Genomic DNA, 21,349 nt, shown 5'->3' on the forward strand with positions numbered 1-21,349 from the left:
GGATCTCAAGTTCAAGGCCAGACTCGGCAATTTAAATAAAGACTCTGTCTCAAAAAAAAAAAAAAAAAAAAAAGGACTGGGGATGTGACTCAGTGGTAAAGTACCTCTGGGCTCAATTCCCAAAGTACCCCCCCCAAAAAAAGTGAGTGCTACTAAAGGTTTAATGGATGGCTGGAGAGGAAAGGCCCCTGGATGGTAACCTCTGCCAATTTCCCTAGTGTAAATACTCCTTCCATAGCCAACTTGAAGCAGCTGTGTGAGCTAGTTCCTGCACATCCTTCTTACAACCTTCTGTGAATTACTCATGCAGAGTGTGGGGCCCACAAGCTGGAAGGGAGGCAGGTAAGCAAAGAAAAGATGCAACTGACATTGTCTGTTATACACAGGACTCTATAAACAAATACCTGTCGACTTACATCTGAAATTAATGACCTCCTGAGGAATGTAGCTACTGTGCAAAAGACACTGAGGATGAATAAGTAACTCAAAGAGATTCTGCAAGGAAACCGGCTCTCTATGAATGACAACTGACACTCAGTAAGTATTCTTTACATATGATCCATGAACTGCGATTAGTAAGTAATTTTTCTGTTAACTATTCCTCCCTCGGGGACACACTAGAGGATTTATGTCTAACTAGAGACCAAAGCACAGCTAAAAGAAACTAGTTGATCTGGGTGAACAATAAACACGAAGCCAAAATGGGGAATTATTTTTGCATGTCCTATTCAAACCACATGTCATGCAAAAGGTGAATAAATATTGACCAGAAAGGAAAAGGGAACAAATTTCTCCATCCTCCATACATCCCTTTTTAACTGTTTATACTTAATGAATATATATACAGATATATGTATATGAGGGTTCTCACTAATATTAGAATCTTTTCACTATTGCTTTAAAAACATTACTTTAGAATATTCGTGCAATAGCACTGAATAAATAAGTATAGCTAAACAAACCATATATACATAAAAGGGGATTTAGATTTATACATTGATCCTATCACCTTATAAATTCTTTTATCATTTTATCATTTAATAATTGTCTAATGAACAACATGTATATTTAGATAATAAGTATATTTAGGTAAAATAATAATAAGTATATTTAGATAAAAGTTTTAAATTAAGTATAGCATCCATGTTTCACAAGGCATGCAAAAAATAATGCTAAAGAGAAGCAACCAGAGATGAACAACATGGAGAAGACAAATTCTACCCCAACTGCTCATGTGTGAAGTGAACCAGCATGTCCCAACTCCGCCCGTGGCTGACCTGTTGAGGAGTCTGGCTCACAAGAACCTGCAGCCCGTTTCTTAAAGAGTCCTGGCTTAACAGGGTTGCGGGGACAAATGTAACTGATCAGCACTGTCCTGTGCTGAATTCACATGGGTGGCGCAGGGCCTTGTCCCACACAGCATGCTGCTTCCCAGCGTTCTTCTTGTCTCAACAGCAGGGAACAGAAATCTTTTATCAGGTCAATTTAACTATTGATTTCTACTCTTAACTCTTATAAATGGCAGAAAAAAAAATGTCACTTTTTCAATCTACTGCCTAGGGGAGAAAAACCCTCAGAATTTGTGGTTAAAACTGGAAAAAAAATAATCAATGAATGATACTGCTGTCTAGTACACAAAATAACCAATCTGTTATTCAACGAAATTGACATTTTTCCAGCCAAACAGTTATCAGACTGAGAAGAAAATGTAGACTTTATTTGTTTTTATCTTTGTGATATCACGGTTAGTTAAAAGTGAAAATAAATTCAAGTCAAACAATTTCAGGGTTCTGACGCAACTCTACTTTTCCTGTCTTTGACGTGGTCCTTCGAAAAGGTGATGGCATCCATTTTTAATCAAATGTGTGACCTCATTCACAACAATAATGACTGTAATTAAATGTTTCTCAAACCCAGGGGTGGGGGCAAGGGAGATTTTGGCAGGGTGGGGAGCAGCTGTGTCAGGTGACAGTCCACACTCCCTCCCACTTTAAACCCCATCTGGGTCAAGGAACGTTTGCTGGGGGCCTCTCCTGGGCAATCTCATGGCAGGTAACATCCAAAGATAACCAAGGTATTCGCCTCTGCTTTCAGAAGCTTCCAGAAAGTGCAGCTGGAGTTATAAGCCTGATCGAAGTTGTCCAGATGGGCATGGGGCAGAGTTCTACCGTGGCCCTCTGGTCACTGCACTTTTATGCCATAAAATAACTTGGTAGCCATGTTTCTCATTATTTTTCAAATATCTGCACAACAGGATATCACCTGACTTTTCTAAAATAAGAATGAATCGGCTCTTGGTTAGGGATTAAGAGATTGTCTTAGGAGAAAACTGATATGCGCAGATTTTACAAAGAAAGAACAATAGCGACAAAAGCCCTCAGGATAAAACAACTACCACTATCTCCTCCAGTGGTTTGGAAAGCAGATCGGACTACATTTTCTTCTGAAATGAATGTGCCAGTGTGCAAATACAATTAGGAATCAGGATTGAAATATACCAAAGCTGAGTGACTGATAGGAAGCTCCTGAGAATTCTGATGAAGAACAACACCAGCTCCATCTGCAGTCCTTAGAGTATTCTAATCACTTCCCAACTTGCAAGATTAGAAAATTGGACCAGCCATGAATTACCCACAAGCCAAGAGAATGCAGTGTGAAGGTTCTCACACATGCGTCTTTCAAACACCGTGTGAACAAAACCCACTGCTCAACACACGAAGTACCGCTCAGGCCAAGTTCTGTAAGTCCGTATTTTCTAAAGATTATTATAAAGCTTCTCTTCTCTGAAAACACGCTGTGTGCAGACAAGCAGGGCTGATCTAAAATAATGGGACAGCAGAACTTACTCTGGAAGCAGATGACTTCTACAATCTGGGAAGCTCCTGACAGAGCCAGGAGTCTATCTTCATGTTCACGTGCAGATTGTAGCATGTTACCAGCTACACACATAATTACTCCACTCTAACCCTTAATGAGCCTCAAGTACTAAATGTTTAATCCCTCCTGATGATCCTTCTTCAAAGTGGATAAATGTGGGTTTCTCCTCAAACACTTAATTGTCAGTACTGCTGGCACCAATGCATAATCTGGAACATTTTTTTTTAACTCTATAGAACTTTTCACTTCTTTTAAATATAGCTCATATCACAGAGGTCCTAAAATTTGTTGGAGGGAAAAATAATGAGCAGGTGAACAATCGGCAGAGCCATGCTTTAGAAGCTCAGATCTCCTTTCTATTTCAGTGTGAAAATTTGCAGCACCATATTCACTTTTGAAAGATAAAACAATTTTTTCCCCCAAAACTAAGAGTGAGGAGAAAGTAAAGTGTAATGGCACTTACAACTTTCTACAAATACCACATATCTTTGTTACTATTATTAGTTCTATATTAAAAACAAAGTAATGATGGTAGTCAGGTTTTCAGAGAGTAACTCTCATAATCAACACGGATCTAAGCAAAGCTGCTGTTGATTCTCTCAATAGGGTCAAAACAGAGACAGCCACAGCTCTACTCACGCTGCTGCCTTGGCCAGGGTGTCCCTCCCCACAGCCCCTGAAGGGGAGGCAAGCCATAGGACACTGCACACAATGAGTTGGCAAAGTTTATTAGCACCCCTGTGGACTGTGCCCTGCAGAGACCAGTCTACAATCCCTCTGAAACACGGGCTGCAGAAACTAGTCACTGTGTCAGGGAGGCTGGCCAGGCCCCCACGTGCTGCCAGCACAGGGTGACATACAAACGCAGCAGGGGTCCAGATCAAGGCCTGCTCCAAACGTGTCCATCCACAGAACCACCAGTGACCCTGACCGTGCCATGGCAGCATGACTAATGAGGACCACCATGAATGAAGGGCGCTGGAATCCTCAGAGATAGCACGTATGAGGAGTCACACTGCTGTCTGGCCAGTGTCCCATCTCCTGAAAAGAAATTCTCTGAAGTTGGATTCAAAGGCACATAAAATCCATGGGTAATTACTGGTCATGGTCAGGAGGAAACACCGCTTTCAACCCACTCAACACTTAATGAATGCCAAGGATATTCATGACACCATGCATACAGAGGTGATGAATGTAAGCCACCCAGTCTTAAGGAGCTTATGAACCAGAGGGGGAAAACACAGACTGGCCGTAAAATTCAGCATAATATGATTTATTCTATAGGACACAAAAGGCAAGGAAATGTGAAGGAAGAAACCATCCACTTCATGAAGGAGGCCTCGTGTGAGGGCTATCGGAAGGTGAGGGACTCCGGGAGAAGAAGAATCAAACCCTCTGTCTGCTGAGGCCACAGGGTGGCTAGCAGCAAGACTTGGCCAAGATGAAAGCAGCATTCACTAAGAATCAACCGGCCACATCGATTTTAAAATGGCAGGCATTATATATTTAATCATAATATTAAATTGTGTCCTGCACATCCTTTATATTAGGAAATCTGATAATTAACTTATGATGTATATACAGGCATGCTTTCTTCTGAGAACAGCAAAACACAGTATATGTATTTAAGCCACCCACAAGCAAGGCTTCAGAACAGTCAGGAAAGCTTTCGGCTTGGGACCCTCATCGGTCAGGTGTCTCGGTAATGCGATTTTCATCAAATGAAAATATCCCAATGTCCCAGCAGGTTCCATTTGTTTTCCTTGACTTAGCAACTGGTCACATATAAAAGGTCCTGCCAACCATGACATTTTTATGAATATCATTAATCCCTACCGTCACCACTCCTTGTTTTCCTAATCTGTAAAATGAAAGCATCACATGACATCATTTCTAAAGTGCCTTCAATTGCAAAACCAAACAGCACATCACTGGAGCTCAACGCTGAACATGGCAAAGGAAGAAAATCACCTCCAAACACTAATCCAAACCCTCTACGGTTACACAAACTATATTTCAAAATGCAAAGACTAAACAAATCTTGAATGTAGAACAAGAAGAAAAAATGTCAGACTGTTCATAGAACTAAGGCTAACACCTGAGTTTTCACTCTTGACATTTTTATGAAGCTTGGATTATCTGGAAGTCCTCCATGGCAGTCACCCTGATAAAAACCTGAGTGGAACCATAACTGAACCATCAGTGTCTTTCCAGTCCCTTCGAAAAAGCTACAGACACTTTCAATACGGTGAATAGAAACAAGGCTAGTAAGCTATACAACAAATTCAAAATGTTAACCTGATACTGAAAAAGCACAATAATCAGGAGAACTTAACCAGTCAGAACATTATAATTTGAGAGCTGGTATGCAGTCTGTGAATAACTTTAGGAAATGTTTTCTAAAAAAAAAAAAAAAAAAAAAACTGTATTGATTTTATTTCTACACTTCACATTGACATGCCTCAGATTTGAGATTTGCAGCCTGTCCTTTCAAGGATCTGTGCAATGATGATAAACCCAGTGGTTCACATCCATGGAGCTTGGGCTAACTAAGTACCACATATCTGGGTTAAGGGTTGTGCTGGACCATGCATCTTGACCTAGAGTAGAATCTGTAAACCACAAGCAAACAAGTTTTCATCCATCAAGTCCCATCTTAACTCAAATGCAGTTCTGCGCCACACACTGGAATATATTTGCAGTAATTTCATCAACCTAAAACACTGTCTTTATGATGACACAGTGTTACCTGTACTACTGGAATAAACACACACACACACACACACACACACACACACACACACATTCTCTCATTCTCTCTCTCTCTCTCTCTCTCTCTCTCTCTCTCTCTCTCTCTCTCTTCAAGGATTAAAAGCTCTAAAGCTCTACCTTGATGGTTGAAATAAAACTTCTAATGGTGCTACAAAATTTGTTGTTTGAGCTTCAAGGCAATAGTCTTTAAGTAATTCAAAATATATTCTGCAGTATATTTTAAGGGGTTTTTGTCTTAAAATACACATACTGAAGTGATCGAATCATTTTCAGAATGCATGTAACTCGAGATCTCTCTTTTTTTCTTCCATTGGGGACCTGTTTTTCTCTAGAACAGTTACAAAGAAAAAACATTTTTCAGTTCGTCATAAGGATGACTTCCTTAGAAACCTTTCCTTTGTACTATTAAACAGTCTGGAAAATCACTTGCCTGACTCATTCATGCTGTCAAAACACACTACAGGCTGATGCCGACCATCAGTTTCTCTGTTTCCTAGAACAACACACACATTTATGCATGAAGTTCTAAACTAACAACACTTGGAGTTTTAGACTGCTGTTATGAGCTGATATTTTATAAAATCACATACACACAAGGTAATGTATTAATTTGCTGTACTTGAAGACTGCCACTTGTTCTTTAAGAAAACTTATTTAAATCCATTGCAATCAGAAGGTTAAAAAATCAAATAAATAAAATAATATCTGTCTTTTTTTTCTTACTTCCATGCTACAAATAAGGAATAATTAAAAACTCAAAGAGAATATATTAAGAGTCATTTGGAGATAAATTCACATATAGTTATTTGTAGATCAAAAATGACATGAAATAGGTAAAAATATGAATTCTTTACAAAAATAGGGGGGGTAGTTATACCAGGTAGTCACAGGAACTCAACATCTGTTGAAAAGTTTTGTAAGAATCGTATAAAAGATAACAGCTCATTTTATCTACTGGCAAACATATCATTGATGGAGAAGATACAGCAAACTTAAAGCTGTATTCAATGGAGACCATGAGTATACATCAGGTTTACATTCTAGGGAACAGAAGCCATAGGAAATGGTCTTTGGAGAACAAATTTTTAAACAAAAACTTAACACAGATACAAAAAGAACTAACTCATTAAGTAGGTAAGAAGGGTAATTTTGTTTTTCAAATCATGTTTTTCAAAGTTACCCACAGTGCTAAGAAGAAAAGCCAGCTCTATTTCAGACTGGAGCCTGTGAAGGTCTCCAGATGGTTTTAGCCTTAGGAGACAAATACTTCCTTCTACTCGGACTGAGAAATCACAGCAAAAATGCTGGGTTCCCTGGCCTGCTTAGACACATTAAAGCAATGGTTGCCAATCAGGAGCATGCCACTCTTAAGAACATCTACCTGGTCACATCTTTTGGAATAGCAATTCCAACCAACTATGTGGAGGGGTGGGGCCGGCAACAGGTCGGGAAATAAACACACTGCTCCCCTCCCTGTGCTTCAAGCAGGGCACCTGGAAAAGGGCTCAAGATGCTGCTGAGCACACAGTGGCCACACCATGGAGGCTGCCACTCACTGGCCACAAGGCAAGGCAAGGTGGGGGTCTAGCAGGTGCCAATAAAAATGGGGTCCACGTGCACCAGCACCCACACGCGTGACTGAATGCCAAGCTTTTTTACAGCTGGAGTTCTAAACTGACAGGTCTTTTGAGGCCTGGATTGTAATGGGCATTTAGAAAAAGCCTGTGATGATTGTTTATGTTCCCTCCTCCTTCAAAACTCATAAGCTAGCCAAGGAAACCAAGGTGGCAATATACCTTGCTAGACGGCATCAAGGTTAGGAGAGAGACAGATCCTCAATTCATCCTGAAGCAAATACTTTTTTGAAAAATCAATCAAGTTTTGGGACCAACATGTAATTAGAAGGGATTAATAAGGCACAACACCTTTATTAACTTAACCTTATTTTTGATGATCATTATTTCAGCATCTTTTCCTGATCTAATAGAACCATAAGAAGTGCCTGCATAAGTCTGAGAAAGAAAGCAAGCATGAGTGCATGGGCTCCAACTGTTGATAGTATCTATAGAAACCTGTCTGCTGGAAAATGTTTCTTTAACTTTGGTTTTGGCTCTTACCTTGGAGCTGATGGGAAATAAAAACTTTTCCATGGATAAGAGCCAACTGAGAGCTAAAACAAAAGGTGACATTCATTAGTGGAGCAGGGCACCATGATCTCATTCTGACGGTTGATTTTTTGCATTAATTGCAAACTGTCTAAAATTTGAAAAATCAAACTATCAATGTCAAAGAAAATAAGAAAATGTCTGCCTTGCCTTAAATATTATTATGTGAAAAACTTAAATTATAAAATACAAAACAAATCTAAGTCAGAATACACTTGATTGCTAATTTTATAATTTAGCTTAGTTTTCTACCTCTGCAATATCCCAAAATGTGAACAGTAGTATATATATATATATATCCACACCTTGTTGTACTCACTCACAAATCCAACAGCATGCAGTTTCAATATGAAACCATTCTTAAAGACAAGGGAATCTTTCTCAGGAAAATGGAAGCAGCTAATAGTGCTGCTGCCCTCTTTGACTTTTAAAAGAAACAGAGAGGAAAAATTCTAGGTTTTATGCATCTGCTAACAAAATACCAATTGACTACTTGATTCCAGGAAGGTCTTACTGCACCATTTTTGGCAACTGCCAAAAGGCTGAAAATAAATTTTATATTCCCTGCTCTCAGATGTCCCCCTGTACTTTCTCCTAATTGTTTCTCAACATGGTAAGAAACTAAAATAGCCACCTCCATTTAAGAGCCTGGAGCCCCTCCCTGCACACACTTGATCCTTCCAGAACAGGAAGTCACACAGTTAACTCACCACCACACACTCATCGCTACCCAGCAGTCCAGAGCGGGCAATAATTAACCTCTTACGGAGGCAGGGGCATGGCCCAGTCAGCCAACAGAAAACGCAGCGCCCCTGTTCAGAGCTAGGACGTAACATCGACCACATTCACGTGAGCCACACAGAAAACCCAGCAGCAGGGACCCTAGGTGGTGTTGTGTGATGGTTTTGTTTTGCTTCTGTTCACTTTCTGGGGGCAGCGGGTGGTGGGGAGCAGATTCTCTTGTACCTCTAACTAGTACAAAAGCCCCACACTTGTGAGTTGATAAGCAAACGCATTTAAATCCCTTGGTGCAAAGGGGCCATTTCAATGGGCTAGAAGTGCATCCCCATGAATTAGGGAGTGGCAGAGGAAGAAAACAGAGGCTGTGAAAGACAAAGCATCGTGGATCTGAAACTTCCTTCAGACCCCAGGGAAGGCAAGAGGCAGAGGTCTGACTGAGAAAGTTCACAGAGGTGAGGGAATCGCAGGAGGACAGTACAAATCGTGAAGAAACGGACTTTGAAATTCAACCTTCTATTCTGTGCAGGTACTCTACTGAAAAAACATCAATTTTTTAAAATGTTTTAGATAAGTCTTTTGGGAAGAAATTTACATAGATAATATCACAGTTGAAATATCAAATGCAGATCTATTTATTGTAGAACAGCACAAAGCTAAGAGGTACTAGTTTAAAATGAAATCAAATTTACAACAGATGGTTATAACGACTTTTCCATTCATGGACAAATGCATTCACTAAATGGGTTTTAGACATAAACAATAGTGCAAATACAGGGTTATTCTGTTGATACTGACCTCGTTACCTCAAGGTCAAGTGATAGACATGTGATAGGATACTCTCTCTTGGTAAGTGACAGTAATGAGGTAGAGTGTGAGAGTGTGTGTTTAGAATACCACCTCCACAGCTATTTCTCATTGTTTCAATCAACTGACCCATGGACACCTACTGTGCAATGTGCAAAATGGTGAGTGACATTCTGAACCAAGGCAGTTTCTCTCTTAAGGGGATACACAACCTCCACTGAATTCTGGCACCCAGACAAGAACAATACCAATGGCCACTGCTTACAGGGTATTCACAGAGAGCAAGACAGAGCCCAGGTGATTTACATAACACAGTGGACCTTACAGAATCCTCGAGAACCTTCAGGACAGGTATGGGGCTCACAGAGGAGGAAACCTCTTCTCTTTTCTTGATAAATTACGTCCAGCTGAATCCCAGGTGTAAGATCCTAAGGCAACCTTGACAATCTTTGCCATAAAGAATCTGTTTCTTGGTTACTAGACTTTGCCTAGAGCTTTGTGCAACCATCCTCAAGACCCCCTTTTGATTAAAACTCCACAGGTAGCAAGAGGACTGACACTCTCATTATTCCTGGCACTAACACTTGCCTCATGTTTATTGTAAATTTCACCCCAAGGAAAAGAGCAGGGATGCCAATCTAGACCCTCAGAAAACACCAAGAGATAACAAAAAGGAAAGGTGACGACGTGAGAGCAGAATGATGAAGAAACCAAACCGCTCACAAGATAAACTCGAAGGACGAGGACTGCCACTCAGTCCTGGAAACAGTGAATCCCACTCACGCACCAACTTTCCATCCACATAGCAACCAATTTTCTAAAAAAAAAATATTTCCAACTGGCTGTTAGACTAAACTGATAGGATTCAGAAAACGGCTAAGCAGCCAAGTGTTTTCCCCTTCAGGAGAGACCCTCGAACACCAGCTGAAGGGGGCTGGGGGCTTTCTGTTCCTGCCATCCATCCAAAAGAACTGCTCCCTGAGAATCACGTGTTTCCCAGAGCATTCCAAATCACACTGTGGGCACTAATGTCTAGTCACATCTCTAAGAGTCCAGGATGACAATTTAAACTAACATTTCCTAAACGTTCCATAGGACCAGGAATTTCATGGATTTCTTAAATCCATGTTTTTTTCTGAGAGTAAACATGCTCTTTTTGCCATATCATGCACAAAATGCAAAAAGCATTCTTACATTTACATAGTCCTTTTTATTTCAATTACATAGAGTACAAAAGTCTCAAAAATGATGTTGAGTTCTTTTTAAATACATCATTGAAATTCATACTTTATGTGAAAAAAAAATTCCACTACCTGGATCTAGATGTCAGTATTCTTCACACAGTATTACAGATACACAAAGAATAAAAATTAATTACTGTGATTTTATTCCCAGCTTATTTTGAAATGCCATATTAGATATCATAAACATATAAGTACAACATACAATAGGAAGACCTTTAACGAGAATCACTGTCAAAGAGGCAGAGAAGGCTCTCACTTACAGTTAACTTCACAAAGTACAACTAACCAAGTCTTTTTTAAGCATACATAATAATATCGGAAATTTTAAAAAGTGCCCAGTAAATCTCACAAAAAAATGAAATTTCAGCGTCAAATTAATCCCACAGTTACATGCATTAGGTAAACATCAATTATGCTGCTTCCTTGAAAGAAGGAATACTCTATTTTAAGAAAAAAGTCCCATCAGGATAGTCATGAGATGAAAACCCCTTTATCTGCTGCCCTTTCCTTCACTATGAGGCCTCATCCTGCAATCTTGACTCTCGTGGTTTTTTCCCAGTACAGCTTGTTCCATTTGCTAACATGTTTGTTCTCTGTGCATGGCTTAAATTTTAAAATTCAACTTGACCCAACGGTTAGACTCTATGCTGTCAGATCCTAATTTAAAATGTAATGGAAATTCCACATCCTAAATGAGAAAAAAAATTTAAGAAATTATGTGGAGATAGTTTTCTGAATTCGGATAAAGTCTAATTGATCATGATTTTTTAAAGTACAGTTATATTCAGGCAATAGTGGTGACTCAACAAATACTTGTGCTACCTAAAACTCAATGTGACTTGGATTTATCTCACTGAATCACAGAATCTGATGGAGGGCCTGGCATAACCCTCTTGTCATATAAAAAAAAATCAGGGTTATACCCATTCCAACCCAAACACGCAGATTCTTCTGCAGTACACAGCACCGAAGCTGAGATTCCTCTCTGCTTCTCCTACAGTAACCAGATGACGTTTCCAATCACTTCAGGACAACCTCAAGCACATATTCAGACATTTAATACCTGCCTGTGTTTTACGTGGGCAAATTTGTTTTCTAGTGGAACATTTTGAAATTAAAGACTTGAGAAGTTTAAAACAATATTTTATTATTCTACAATCATTTTCATCTTCATTGTACTTCTCAATAGCCTGAGAGCTCAGAATAACCATTAGTGTGTCAACACCCAAAGCAGCAAGACTATCATTCACCCTACATTAGTCCTGCCAACTGCAACGTCTGATAGGGAGCAGGTAATGAGAGGGTAGCAGGATGGATTATCTTTTAGCAACTGAGATGCAGAGGTGGCATGTACTTTAAATTATAATGTCCTCAAATTCTTAAATAAACCTTTAGTAGGAAAGTGTGTATTTCCCATGAGATTTCTCCTCCTGCACTATTCAGTCTTAGTAGGAAATAAAAAAGCCGAGAGTAGCAAATAAAGATACTAAAAGCAGAGCAAAATTCATTTTGAATTTATTTGCCTTTCTTGTTCTGTATATACTTAAGCCACTATACTATACAGTACATATTAAACTACTATACTTTAATAATCATTTAAAGGTACTAGAGGAGCTACTCAGGTGATCCCAACACAAAACATTTGCAATGGGAGTTGAGGGGTTTTTTTTTTAATATATTGGGTTTTCATATTTGAACATTTGCTTTCAATTTATTATTCTTCTATGATTCAAGGGAGGCGATGTCTGGGAGTAAAAGTTCACAGTAGTAAAAAAAAAAAAAAGTTCAATAAATAAAATCATGATGATAATCTTTTCTCAGAACTAGATTTGGATTTCATTAGTCTCCACTTAGCCATGAAGAGATATGAGATAATGTGGAGAAAAATAATTCATTCAGAACACAGATCTTTCTCAACGAGATTCTTTATATAAATAATGACTTCTTTAGGTATGTCTTTCTTCATGGTTCATTTCTTGGTTGCCTCCCTTAAAGGAGAACTGTTTTGTGAAAAGCAATGTCGTCTACAAAAAGGAATCTTATTTCAGGAAGGATAAATTTGGCTGTGTTTTTCTCTAAAACCTTTCTTTCTTTTTTCCTTTTTTTTTTTTTCTTAATTTGGCCCACTTTGCAAGCTAACACTGTTTAGTTATAAAAGCTTCCTGGGATTGGAAGATGTTACTAGACTTATTTTCAGTCTATGGAAGATTTTAGAATATTAGATGAGCAAAGATATCTGAAAGCAAATTGTCTGAATGCAGTACCATGGAAAAGAATGAATTACAGATGTAATTTATCTGTCACAAGCAGATCCTGAACACTGATTGTGTCTGTATCTGTGCAGAAAATTGGAAATGACAGAAAGTTTTCCCAGCTTTCCTAACTTTAATTCTCCATGTTTTCCTTCATGTAATTTATTGTTGACTGCTAGCTACAGCTGCTTCCTCCTTACTTGAGAAAAGCCTGGACTTAGGCGTAAGTGTTTCTATAATCCAGAAGCCTCCACGCTAGGTCTGGGTCTTGTGCACAGAGATAAATTCTAACCTAAGACACTGGAGTCCTACAGGGCCTGGAAAGCCCAGAGTCTTGGATCTTTTTTTTTAATATTTATTTTTAGGTGTATTTAGACAGAATACCTTTATTTCACTTATTTATTTTTATGTAATGCTGAGGATCAATCCCAGGGTCTCGCACGTGCGAGGCGAGCACCCTACCATTGAGCCCCAGCCCCAGCCCTGGGTCTTGGGCCTTAATCATTGAACATCAAACTCACATTAACATCTACTAAAACATAAACAGTGTTATATAAGCCCAGCAAGCTTCAGAAGAATTCTGCTGGACCCAAAACTGTGATCTAATTTGAAATGTAGGTGGTTCCCACCTGACCACTGACCACCAGGGCCAGCTACTTCCTGTAGGAAGGGGACCTCTGTTAATGGGGATTCCCTCCAGTTCTTCTGGCCCCACTTGTGGTCTCAGACTTAGCAGGACTTCCCGCCCCAACTCCTGCCCAGACGCTTCGGGTCTTCCTTCATTACCCCACTCCCTGACACCCTGGTCTCCTGAGGCGGGCCCTGTGTTTTAAAGCCTGCCCCTCCCAAGTCTGACATAGGAAGCACTTGAGCTAGTCTTCAAACAGTTGAACACTCACCCCGTCGCCTCCTCAATGTCCTCTGTGCTCCCATCTGAGTTGATTATGAACCCCTGACTATTTGCCAGAAAGGGGGACAACTGAGCTTGACCTCTCCACTGTCTGCCTGTCTGGCCACAGCTACAAGTGACAAAGCCACTCCCCCACCCCCACCCTCTCTGGTCTGCCCATTTCCAGCCCTGGCCTACGAAAGGCCAGCTGCAGGGAACAGCCTTTCTGAACCCCAAACTGAAACTTCCAACACTTCTCTCCCACTCTGACGAGAGCACCAGGGTCTGTGGCACTGTGGGACTGAGATGTGTGACAGGCGTGGTTCTTCCCAGGCCTCTCTGGAGCCTCCTGGGCCTCACCAATAAGGGGAGTTTTCAAAGCTGCTTGTTCCAGACAGTAATCCCAGCACCCTCCGGTCACTCTGAGTTCTCAGCCGCGGCCTGATGATGGGACCACACTGCTCTGTGGGAAAAGGCCTCCTCAACAGTTACAACTTGGGAACTGGCTGTATCCAGGGAGGGGCAGCTATCTACTTGAAACAGTGGCTCCTTATCTCAGATGCTCAGCTGAGGATCTTTCCTTCATGGCCACATATGTGACAACAGATACATCATCTCTGAGAGCTGGTCTCCTGCTCTCCAGTTCTTGGATTCAGTTCTTGTTGATTCCTTGTTGACTTAAAGTATAATTGCTTCTAAATACTTACTTCTTGAGGCCCTGGGCTGTAAACTTGCCTGGAATATTCATTTTTACTCCTAAGCATGCTGTGTGATTTGGGTGAACTCCTTAGAATATGGGAATGCAAAGGAAGGCTCCCCAGGGAGCAGAAAGGGCACAAACTGAGGCTTCCTGTTCATCTCACTAGCAGAACAGAGGCCTGCCCAGCCTCCCTGCATTTCACCTGCCCATCTCTCAAATGGGAGCAGTGTCAGGAACAAGGTCCAAGGGCTGCTAGAAGGACTGAGTATCACCAAACAGCACAGAGCACTGAACAGGGCACCCACATGCAGCAACTTAAATATTAAGTCATTTTATTATTGTATTCTATATGGAAGAAAAAAAGAAGAACACTTTATGGAGGAAGCAGAAATAGAATCACAGTAAGCACAGAATCTCTCATCCTGTACGATCATTTGAGACCCATTTTTATGGTAGGTGTGCCTGTTACACTCAAGTTGCAAATGGGTAAGTAAATATATAATTAGGCACTGTTACAGAAAATAAAAGTGAAGCTGTTTTATTTTTATGTAAGTAACAATAAATCCATTTGAGATACACCAAATTGGCCAAGACGGAGAAGTGATGACAGATTTGCCGCATGACAAGACACAAGGTTCTCTTCAGAAGTGGCCTCCCTCCGGCCAATCCCACGCCTACCTGCTTTTCTGGGAGGTTTATTTGATTCTAGAAGCTTTTGGGTGAAAAACATCTCTAACTCTTACCCCAGCGACTGGACCCCCAATCATCCTCTCACCTTACCTACCAGAGATCTCATTTTAACGAAGATAACAAAAGACCATGGTTATGTGAAAACCATATGTCAACACCAACCAACCACAGGCCAGGACAGATCACTGAGTGAAGCTCAGAGGACCTTTGTGAAAGGAATCCTGACTGGACTGGCCTGAGGTCCCTCTGTCTCTTTCCTGTTCCTATTTTCTAGAACAAGGATATGATGGCTGGGGCTGCAGCAGCCATCTTAGAGGTTTAAAGGAAGCCTGAATTTGGAAGTCAAATGCGCCTCAGAAGTACGGATGAAGGAACCTGAATTCTAATGACTACGGAGTCACCAACAGGCCTAGATAAGGATTATAAACCCCTAATTTGTTTATGCCAAATGCTGGGGAGGGATGAAGTATCTCTCTTACTCAATGCTGAATCTAATACTTTACAAACAACATGTGTAAATGAATTCTGTGTGACTGTGGAGAGGAAAATAAAGAGGGTTCACAACCAACAGTTCTGAGGCTGGACAGCTAGGAGCTGGAAAGGTCTTACAGATAACACAGGAAGAACAGAGGTTAAAGATGGACAAGGTCCAAAGACATCCCGGGGACAGCCTGTCAATCAAACTAAAAGGGATAAGTCAGTTGGACAGTTTAATAACCGCCAGTGATTTTTACAACATAAAATCTTGTACCATAAAAAACAAGAAATGAAATTTTATCTCCGAGTGAAAATCTTCCAAAAATACATCAGAGGGTTAAGGATGATGCTATACGTAAATGTGCACTAGATACACGTAAGAAATATGATATTTGGTAAAATTCTGTAGTAGTTTAGTGTATACTGAGTATTAGATTAAGAAGTCCTCCCTGTAATTAATCTCATTTTCAGTGACGTTCACAGAGAAATCACTACTCCAATAACCTCTTACACTTCAACCCAGTAAGTATTTCCATCAAGATTCAAGAAGGTTTCACCTCAGTCAGTTTTCTGTATGCTAACAACTCTCTCTAGTGTTAAGTCACCTGATTACCCATTTCTACTGTCTTAATTTTTGGCCTACATGTCAACGTAGGAAACTGTTCCTCTAGCTAAAAACACAGAATGTGTTTCTGTTGAAATTAAAAAAAAAAAAAAAAAAAAACTTTTAAGAGCCTCGAATTTTTCAATAGGATCTTTTAAGAAAATAAGCAGCTTTGTCTATGTCTGTGGGAAGGCAGACACTGCTCAGCATGAAAGATACCAGGTTAGCCATGCTGATGGCCACAATCCTGTGCTTATCCCTGGCAAGAAAAGTGACAGGATCAGCTTCCAAAAAAAGTCCCCGAGTGCCTTTGTGGGGTCTCAGAAACACTCAAGTGTCTCTCCTCGACCCTGGACTGGCCACAGGAGCGTGCTGCTCACAGAGCGGACCCTCCTAGCAGTAGCCTGGCTGTGGGACTGCTGCGAGCTCCCCGTGGACTGTTCTGAGTTCTCCGTGGACTGCTCTGAGCTCCCAGTGGACTGTTCTCAGCTCCCCATGGACTGCTCTGAGCTCCTGGACCACTCCAAATTCTTCATGGAATCAGACAGACCCTGAGCAGTTTTAGATGTGTGCAAACCCCGAGCACTAACTGCTCATGTCCTAGTACTAACCTGAGCCTAATCACTAAAGTCCTGTGCGCCTTGGGTCGCAACAGCTTAGTACAGCACACACTGAAGCGAGGTTTAAGGAGAAAAGGCAAAGCAGAAGCAGTGGCTCAACTGCAGGGTCTACACTTGTCCTCACATAGTGCCATTCAAAATACAGATTTGTTTGTCCAATAACTTTAAAGACATCCATTCACTTAGAAATCTTTTCTCAAAGACTTTCTAACTATAAGAGCATAAACAGCAAATGAACATAGGCCCGAGTCTACTGAAGCAGCTGCAGCCACAGAGGACCTGGCTAAGAAGGTCCCCATCAAAGCAGATGGCTCTTCAGAGGTGTGAGGATTCTGCTGACCAAGTGTGAGTGGCACTTGTGCACTGAGCACCATGGTGCTCGCCATGCCTCCTAGTGAACTCATCTCCAAAGATATGGGAGACAAGGATCTGCCGTGTCAACCCATCACTGAGAGGCACATTGAACGTGTGCCCAAAGAGCCACATGTAACTATGAGAAAAGCTTTAATGTCATGTGGAGACATCACTGGCAAAAACCAAACAAACAAAACACTCAGTAACAGCTATTCCAATTAGGCACCTACTGGATGAACATTTTAATTTGAAAAAGGATGTTGTATCTAGAATTCCCAGATACCCTTCTGTCAGGGTTACTGTTAAACTTGGTCACAAATAGAGGAAAAGACCGTGTTGAGGCTCAGCAACAGAGGCAATACAGGCAGTCACTGGGTTGAAGAACCCTGTGCAGCAACAGAAGCAACTCCAAGAATTAGCTGAGAGCACCTTTGGGACCACTTCCTATCCTCCATATATGCCATCTAGCCCACATGGGACGCCCAGAGACTAAGTTCCTTTCTGCACTGAGCTGGTCCTTTACCTAATGCACCTCTGTGAGCCCCAAAGCCCAACTTCTAGACTTCATATGCTGTACTAGGTCAATGCCCAGATCCCATGCCACTGTGCAGTGGCATCTGATTTCTGCTTTGTCTACAACAATGTTCTCAGAGGAGCTAGGGAGAGAGAGACAGACAGACAGAGAGATGATATATCTCATCAAGGGAGACAGACAAATCTTGTCAGGTGGGGAGGGAAAGAGAGAGAGAATCTAATTTCTGCTGTATCTACAACAATCTCCTGGGGGGGGGAGAGATTATATAGACAGACAAACAGACACACAGATGATAGATCTCATCAGGGAAGATAGACAGATCTTGTCAGAGGAGGGAGATAGCTAGATAGATAGACAAACAGATGTTAGATCTCATCAAGGGAGACAGATAGTCCTTGTAAGGGGAGGGAGATAAATAGATAAGAAAGATGATAGATCTCATCAGGGGAGATAGATATAGATAGACCACACACACACACACACACACACACACACACACACACACACACAGAGACATGTATAATAGCAAAATGAGAGTTTAATTATCTTAAATGAAATTGTTTAGTTTGATAAGAGAACAAGTTACTGAAGTTTCAAGAAAAATGAGTTTTGATAGATTTTTTTTGAAGACATATAGTTAAACATAAAGGTTTATTCTCCCTCTCTCCCAGCACTGAAAAGTGAATGGATATTTAAAAGAAAGCAAGTCAAACAACAATAAGTCTCCATTTCTGTCGATCATATAATAAAAGTTTAATTTTCAAGAATATAACAAATTCAACATCACATTAAAAAAACATTTTGTAGGCTCTCTTTACATATACTCCCTAAATTTGAAAGGTCATGACTGAAGAAAATAGGTAACCATAATCAGTTATTATCTAAAATATTGTTTCTTATATATGACATTCTAAAGATGGCTTGTAAGACTGGCATTTTTAATTCCTATTTTTTCTCTCTCTTGGTACTCCTTTCATAAGCCATAAGCAGGAAAATTCCTCATCAGCATAAAACAGTACATATTTCAAATGTCCTAGATTTCTGAAGTAAGTAAAACAAGCAAAGCTACAGCATGTAAACATGCAGAGCCTCAGATGGAACGTACTCTTTTAAGGACTGTGAACAAGAACTCCAAATCTAAAAGCAAAACTAATGAGAGAAATTAAGTGCTTAAAATACTGGTTGGTATACTACACTCACTGCAACTCATATTATTCTGCTTCAACACACACACACACACACACACACACACACACACACACACACACTCCATATATACATTCCTCATTACCATGTACAACCATTTTACTTAGCAACACATTTTTGTTACAGATTTCTATGTTTTCCCTGTTGTATATTCAATGTTATTTTTTTGCAACTTAAACTCACCAGAATGCCAACTGAAATATCCTCAGCTAACTTTCTTCCTATCATCTTCAGTATCGTGCCAACTGATTTTAGATAAATAAATACTTTCTTATTGTGTTTAACTTGTGTTTTTTAATGAAGCAAATTCTCCTAACAAGAAGTCTGCCGTGGATGTAAGTCAGCTGGGAGCCTGGCCAAAGCCTGCCACGGCACAGCTGAAGGGGACAGCCATTTCACAGGGTCCTCTCAGAGAGTATTTGGTTTGCTTTCCTAACTTTCTAAAAATAGCAGATTACACAGGCCACCTCCATCTCGTGGCTCAAGAACTCACAGAGGCTGGACTATGGACTGCAGGAACACACAGGGCACATTTTGCTGAAGAAGTCGGGATATGCGGAGCTTTCTGAATTCCTTGTGCTCACTGAGACAATGCAAGCCATCTAGTGGTTACTGGCACAGAACCCGCGCCAGGCTCCCAAATTTCAGAACTTCAAGCATGAGTCACAGTTACTTGAACTGTTTTAAAATATGTTTTTGATCTATTTTAGCCACAAAACCAAAGACAGGGAGGCTATCATCTAAAAGGTAGCGTTTTCAACACTGTTTAAAAGATCACACCGTGCATCAGTTATAATGTATATATAAGAGACATGGTCTTTCAGGCATGAGCATTTTCTGCAGATTCAAAATCGTCCTAATTCACTCTTACTATAGTTATGTCGCCAACATTTAAGGAGCTGCTGTCCTGATGACGAAGCTCCACCATAAATAAACTTATGTTTACTCTCTTCTCTTTTGACTCAAGCCCCAGATATTTTACCAAGTTTTAGACAACATGGATTTCAGTTTCTCTTAGACAAAGGACAAAGTTTACGTTGATTAGCTGCTTACAGTGAATGCATGTCATCAATAAACTTAAAATCTTGAAACCGCCTGTCAGCTAACAGAGCCCCTGATGTGGCAGTTGGATCCCGTCAGTGACACAGTCTGTCATTGAGCGATGCCGCCGCTCAGCTCAAAGGGGAACTGTTCCCTGGCCACAAGTGAGCAGCAACTACAAAAATATTTTCAGATGGAAAAATAGCAACTGAATATTAATGTTTTTCACAATGTTTCCAGACGCTGTGGAGGGCAGGTCTTCTGCAAAACCACTCAACGTCACAGCCAAATTTAATGTCCTTCCCTTTGCAGCTACAAATGCACCAGCAACCGTCTATAGGATTAAAGACTGGATTTACCAGTAATTGGGTCAAAACAGGGTCACTTATGGACACAGCTGGTTATCGAGAAGAGCAATTAGCCCTTTGGCCCTTATTTTACGGGTCCCCATCTCTAATTACACCTGAATTCGGTCAGCATGAATTTAGGAGTACGTGTTCACGAAAGTACAACCACTGTGCCCTTCATCCATGCCTTTCAAAGGAAAGGGGGGAAGGTCCGAGAGTAATCGAGAGTAATTTACAACTTGTGCTTATTGATCTCAGGGCTATGACATTAAGAACAACCTAACATCTCAAGATATTTCTGTGGTTGTTAACGTCTCAATTTTATCCTACTCTGAAGATGATATCCTTGGAATCTTTGGCAAAAACTTTAGCAGAGTAAGCAGCCCAAGGTGGATCAAGAAGCAGTTGACTGAAACAGTTAACTCATAACTCACCCTGATATTGTTTTTAGAAGTATTATTAAAGCACTATTTATCTTTTAAAACACAAGCTGGATCTTCGACACTTTCACATCTGTATAAGGGTAGATATGAGACTGATCCCCTCCTCAAACGTTTAATTAATTAACCATTGTTGGCATTAAAAAAACAATCTGATTAAATAGGTTGAGAGTACTAAGAAAACATTTCTAGTCTTGATCTTGTGTGTCAAAATAAAGACAAGAATGCTACCTTTCACAAGACACATTTCCAAATCTGATACCTGGATTGCAAATCTAATGACATTTTTGAATGTCAAGAAATGCTTAAGTAAATCTTTTAGTATTCCAGGGCCCACAAAAGCTAACTTTTAACATTTCTAACTGAGATTGTTACAAATAAAAACTAATAAGGATCTAACACAAAATCAACTGCTAAGTTCCTTCAAACTAGAATTTTTGAGGCTGAAAAAAATCCAATGAATAACTGGACTTCTGAGTTTCCACTTATCTATAAAATTCATTATCAACAAAGCTTGTGCCACAAATAAGGTACTGTAGCAAAAGTTCTGGCTCTCACTTCTAGTTATATTTTCCACAAAATGCAAGACTT

The 21,349-nt window shown here is 40.3% G+C and overlaps 1 protein-coding gene across 14 annotated transcripts in view; it reads right to left on the bottom strand.

Annotated features, from left to right (window-relative positions):
• The window catches only part of Mbnl1 (muscleblind like splicing regulator 1), a 161,401-nt gene that overhangs the window by 110,342 nt on the left and 29,710 nt on the right, over positions 1–21,349 (bottom strand). The window lies entirely within an intron of this gene.

Source organism: Ictidomys tridecemlineatus, chromosome 3 (genome assembly GCF_052094955.1).
Source record: "Ictidomys tridecemlineatus isolate mIctTri1 chromosome 3, mIctTri1.hap1, whole genome shotgun sequence".
NCBI classification, from domain to species: domain Eukaryota; kingdom Metazoa; phylum Chordata; class Mammalia; order Rodentia; family Sciuridae; genus Ictidomys; species Ictidomys tridecemlineatus.